The sequence below is a fragment of the Furipterus horrens genome, unplaced genomic scaffold (assembly GCF_987537825.1).
Source record: "Furipterus horrens unplaced genomic scaffold, mFurHor1.1.pri manual_scaffold_11, whole genome shotgun sequence".
NCBI classification, from domain to species: Eukaryota; Metazoa; Chordata; class Mammalia; order Chiroptera; family Furipteridae; genus Furipterus; species Furipterus horrens.
Window position 1 is genome coordinate 16994735 of NW_028327181.1, and position 6036 is coordinate 17000770.

The 6036-nt window shown below is 46.5% G+C and overlaps 1 pseudogene; it reads left to right on the plus strand.

Annotated features, from left to right (window-relative positions):
* The first annotated feature begins 4825 nt into the window (after positions 1–4825).
* LOC149997067 (immunoglobulin lambda variable 5-39 pseudogene) lies at positions 4826–5515 on the plus strand (annotated as a pseudogene).
* The last annotated feature ends 521 nt before the right edge of the window (positions 5516–6036 follow it).

Sequence of the window (6036 nt, forward strand, 5' to 3'; positions counted from 1 at the left end):
CTACCTTTGCACACAATGCATGCAATAGAGCTTCTTGAGAGAAGAAGCTCAGGAGCATTCTCCTCTAAGACGTGCTCCCCCTTCTCTCCCCAGGCAGACAGTCTCTGGGTCACTCTTTCCGCGCCAAGGGTCCTGTGGGTCTAGTAACCTCGCAGTGTATTTTATTTATAAAAATCACGAGGGTGAGGTTTTTCATGGAGGTGATGGCAAGTTTAGGGGCCCTGGAAGGTTCAAATCCCAATTCCTAAGGTTTAGAGTTTAGACTAAAGCTACATATTCAATATTATCATTTCAACCTCCACCAATTATTTATACTATTTAGGTCGTCGTCGTCGGCAGCCGTCCATCTCGAGAGATGATGGTGTAGCTTCTTAAAAGTCTATCTGCACCGCCGAGAATGGCTGTGCAGTCCGACTCGGGAGTGACACGGTATCTGTCTCCTCCCGTGTTGAATCGACATCTTGCGATGACGCTGGAGTGTCCTCTCCAGTGAAGCTGAAGCTACAGAGCCTGGGCAGGGTAATATGGAGGGTCTGCTGTTGCCCATGCAGCAGACCCCCCCTCTCTTCGCAGCTGAAGGGTCCAAGGGAAAGACGGAGTCAATACAGCTTGGCTTCAGGTGCGCCGCAGGAGTTGCCGGTGTTGACTACAACGTCAAACCGCCTTAGGGACTCCGGCTCCGGATTTTCTGTCGGGGTTTACTCCCTTAGCCTTTCCCCTGAAGAGGTATGCCGCAAGGCAGCGGAGGTTTTTTGGAGTCAGAGTTTTCCTTCTCTGATGTGCCCTGACTGGAAGATCGAACCAGCGACACTTAGCTCGCAGGCCGACGCTCAATCCACTGAGCCAAACCAGCCAGGGTAACCATGTGTATATGTTCCTTGAATAAATGTCTATTCAAATCTTTTTCCCATTTTTAATTGGATTGTTCATCCTTTGGTTACACAAATATGAATGTGATCTTAAAGATATTTCAAGAAAGATATATTCCTAGGTTATGATAAACTAGCAGACTGGAATGAACAGTCCAAGACCCCACCTATAGGAAGGTCCTTAACTACTGTTAGGTGCTGTTAGGTGGCTCTGTACAGAAACATAGAGTAGAACCAGAGAGAGGGCGAAACATATATTGGGGCACTCTTAGATGATCCTTAAAAGGCCTGACATGCTTGCATACCTGGTAAAATTCTTTATCAGACCTTCCATTAAACACATTCTTCCTTTTGGTTGTCTCTCCCCCTTGCTCTAAAGCAATCTCCTATAGTTACCATTAACCAAATTTCATCTGTATATAAAGATTTCTGTAAACAGCTTTTTGTTTGCCTAAGGCTTTATATTCCTAAGACTAATTCTATAATTTTAATACTCTGATACACAGAAATATTGCTTTATGTCTAACTTCATTACATTTTTAAATCTGTTAATACCATAATGGAAAAAAGCTGCATACCAACTTCAAAGCAGAATGCCCTAAAGATATTATGTTCAGTTTAAAGAATTGAAGGTGTATCAACATCTTAATAATTCTAAGGCCTATAACCTTGTAAATGTACCCAAACTATCAAAATTTTTAAGTCAAAAACATAACTTAAAAAACAATTTTTACATTCTGTTCAGCCAATGAATAAACAAGCTGTGGAAGGATGTTGCCCTTCACAACCGCTTCTGCTAGGTCAGTATTATAATCAGCCAGTCTCCCAAGAGCCAAAGCAGCAGTCTGTTGAATCGTCGGGACCACATCCAGAAGAAGAGGCCGCAGCAAAGACATCACACCCGCGTTCTGCAGGGTCTCGATGTTTTGGGGTCTGGTCGCCAGCTCTGCCACCATCTGCACGAACTGAGTCCGGGCCTTCTGGTACTGCTCGAACACTGCGGGGAGAGAAACGCTGCCAGTCCCACACTCCAGGAGACTGAGAAGTAGAAAAGGGATGCAATGCACTCTTTGAAGCTGATGAAGCCTGCTTGCTCTGTGTAGCCCCAAGTTCTTCTCAGTAGAATGTGGAAACAAAATGTTTAAGGAAAAAGAGGCTTCTGGAGTCCTATGATATGCCTCGGTGCCTCGCAGTCTGGCTGCCTGTCTCCCTGTGCTGATTTATACCTTCCCTTTGTTCTCACTCCCAACCATTTGGCGGGGGTCTGCGTGCTCACCCTGTGCGTTTCTGCACGTAGCAAACTCAGTAAAAACCCTGAGAAAGGAGTGATCGGTGATCTCCTCTGAGAGGCACTCACCCTCCTCTCTCCTCAGACAACATGTTTCTGAGTCAGTTCCTTCATCCGCGCCGAGGGATCTGAGGAACAGGAAACCTCGCAAGTGGCACACGGAACAGAGACTGGCGATAAAGACTCGCCGGGGAACCTAACACCAGGGTGATGGCTCAGAGCTCACAGGCTGCCCTTCACCCTGGGGCAAAGAGGCCAGACCTTTTCTGTGCTCCTCTTGTTCTGTCCATTGCTCCATTGTCACTGTTTCCAGGACTAGTTACAGTTAGTAGCTGGTCACTCACTGGGGAGATCTCTGCTGTCACTTCTGCAGCAGCACCAGGGTGTCTAGAGCAATGCCACACATTTATATAACAATATAGAAAACATATATGTGGGGAACCGCTCCTTGTGGTTTCAGGAATTGTAACCCCGGCTGTGAGCCTGACTTGCCCCCCACCCCCCTTCCCTGGCTTGTCTTTAAGTCTCAACAGCACACTGGAAGGCTGCGCAGGAGACATAACTAAAAACCACTCAGGGGTTTGTTGCGTTTGTTGTGGTTTCGGGCGCTGAAATAAATCCGGCAGGCAGGATGATTGGCCAGTAACGAACGGAGGGCTGTGGCTCGCTCAGACCATCAGCGGAGAGCGAGAAGCCTCATCCTCCTTTTATTAGGGTTTCAAAAGTTACTAAAAATAGAACAGGGGGTATGAGCTTTACAGCCAACAATAGGAGAATTTTACAAGTGATAGTATCATTGATATGTCTAGCACCTATCAGGGAAGCAAGGCAGACACTCTAATCTTCAAAGCCAGCTCCATATCAAGACTTCATTAACAAGGAAGCAGACGGAGTACACAACAGAACCTGTTTTACCCAGGATTCCATGACTCAGTGGCCTCAACAGCCTAAAGCCGAAGGCGGAGACGAGAGTTGCTCATCGTCTCCTGAGTCATGGGATGTCACCTGGGTGGTGGGGCATGAGAATGCCCCTACCCAGAGATCTGTCTTCCTGCAACAGGGGTTTCCATGGGAATTGGATTTAAAGAATCCTTATTATGCTTTGGAACTTGCTCTGCTTTCCATATCTCTTAGTTAACTATAAACACTCTCTAGCAAGGAATGTATGAAACTTTATACCAATGCCAGTGTCGCATCAAGATGTTTAATAGACCCTGATACATACTGGTCACTGTGCCCTCTGTACTGGTACTTGTAATCTGTTACTGTCAACTGCAATCCAAACGCCTAAAAGCTATTGATGATATATGAATTTTGACCTTGTATCTCCGATGCATACTATTCTCAATAAAAAGCATGAAGGGCGAAGGTTTTGAGCTTTCTCCACTAGAGGGAACAGCCATCTCCCTTACCCCCCAGCCAAAGTACAGTGTCCTGGATAGATTTGTTCTGCCATGGTTGTGAAACCTCTGCTGGACAGAGTAGGTTCCAGCTGAACCGGGGCATTGGAGGCAGCTCAGCCTCCCATATATATGGCTGTTATAAGATTTTGGGGTTGAATTTGATCAAATGCTTTTCAGAACCAAGAGAGACAACATGTATTATCTATTAATGTCTTATTATGGTGTATTATATTACGTATTTCTTAAAATGAAACCCAAGATATATCTTGGACTAAATGACACTTAGTAATTTCACATTAACTTAAGATTGTGGTTCTAACTCTATGTTCATATTTTATTTGGTGTGTCTGCTTCAATATTTAATGCTAGTGGTCTGTAATTTTCTGGTGCACTTGTCTCTGTGCTAAGTGCTTTAAAAAGAACAAAAGCATTTTACATCTTTTCAAATGTTACAGAAAAATTATAATAAAAATAATTTGAAATCACCTGATCTCTGAAGATCCGTTGGATGTTCCTGTGAAACAGTCTCTATCTTTGTCATTGTGTGAAGGAGTTCTGCAACACTTTTTATTTTATAAGAAAATTGATCTATTATTTATTTTATTTTATTTTTATGTGAGGGAAAGGGGGTAGAGATAAGAGGAAACGCTAGGACCAACTCGAGAGCCCTGCAGAGCAAGGGGAAAAGGGGAAAGGGGAAAAAAGAAGGAAGAAAGGGGGTAAGGGACGAGGAGTGGAGACTCCTGGTCACCCACAAGGGCCTGTGGAAATTGTCTTTATTTCTTCATCTTCCTAGTAAAGTATACATTTTATCTATTTTTAAACAAACGTTTAAAATCTTAGCTTTTTTTATTGTTTTACACATACAACCAGCAGGTGATGCTGTGGGGCTGCCCTGTGGTCCTTCTACAGCTGCTCACTGAGGACCATTCACTCAAAGGGGCCCGGGTCCGGGGGCCAGGCTTTGTGCTCTCTGAAGAGGAAGCAGCGGCTGTGTCCTCTCTCGCCTGGCAGAGTCCCCTGAGCAGGGACCTTTGTGTGTCTCAGCAGGTACCTCCTCCCAGGGCTCCCCCAGGTGGTGAAGTAAACCTCCATCTTCCTCAGTGTGGGGTATGAGCTGAGCCCCAGCACCAGGGCTCAGGGAGGGGCTGGGCATCACTGGATGGACACACATTTGCATGGACAGCCCCTCCCCTGGCAGAGGGTGGGGAAGAAAAGGGGGTCTGGGCAGCCCAGCCCCACTGTGGGCTCAGGGGCTGTGCACCATGGCCTGGACTCCTCTCCTCCTCGTGCTCCTCTCTCACTGCTCAGGTAGGGACAGGCCTCGGGGACCAGGCCTCATTTCCTTGTCACATTCCTTTTATGTTTAATTCCTGAGAAGTCTCACTGTGGTCTCTGTGTCAACACTGACCAGTGTCTGTATTTCTGCAGGTTCCCTCTCGCAGCCTGTGCTGACTCAGCCGCCCTCCCTCTCTGCATCTCCGGGAGCAACAGCCAGACTCACCTGCACCCTGAGCAGTGGCTTCAGTGTTGGCGGCTATGGTATACGGTGGTTCCAGCAGAAGTCAGGGAGCCCTCCCAGGTTTCTCCTGAGGTATAAGTCAGACTCAGATAAGTACCAGGGCTCCGGGGTCCCCAGCCGCTTCTCTGGATCCAAAGACGCCTCGGCCAACGCAGGGCTCCTGCTCATCTCCGGGCTGCAGCCTGAGGACGAGGCTGACTATTACTGTAGTACATGGGATGAGAACTCTAAGACTCACACAGTGTTTCAGACCCACAAGGAAGTGAGACAGAAACCTCCCATCCGCTCTGCAGTCCTGGTGCCGTCACCCCAGCTGGTGGCTCTGACCGACTCTAGCTCAGCGGTGACTGTTCACATAATCATTCAGCACCTGATTTTCCTTGGACCAGTAGTTCTGACATTGTCACATCTCTTTTTTCAGTTCAACTTTTAGGTTGATTTCTTGCACATATGTACTCATTGTGTTAATGCTTTCACAAAGAATAAGTCTTTGCTTAGAGAGAAAAATTTCCCATAGAGACATATGAGGAAGTTAAGTCAGGTTGATTCAGGCCAAGGTCAGCTCAGGGTCGAGGAGTGACTTAGGTATGATTTTAGTCTAAGGGCTAAAATCTGAATTTTGTGATACAAGCCAGCATTTGGCCTAAACTATTCTCCTGTATATACTAGCAGTGAACTATCAGAATTTAAAACAGATGGTGGTAAAGGGGTTTTTACACTGAGCTGCCGGTATCTAGAAAGATGAATGGATATCCCCCAAGCATAGTGAAAACTAGCAATATAATTGGATAGAAAAGAAAAGCCCTCCCCTTGCTACACCTACAAGAACTGCGGGCTTGAGCAGGAAGGGGAGATGGTCTTCAGGGCAGGAGCCCACCTTTCTCACAGGTCACACAGCACCTGATACGCCTCTTTCTTTTGCACCAGCACCTGCCTCAGGAATGCGGCTGTCCT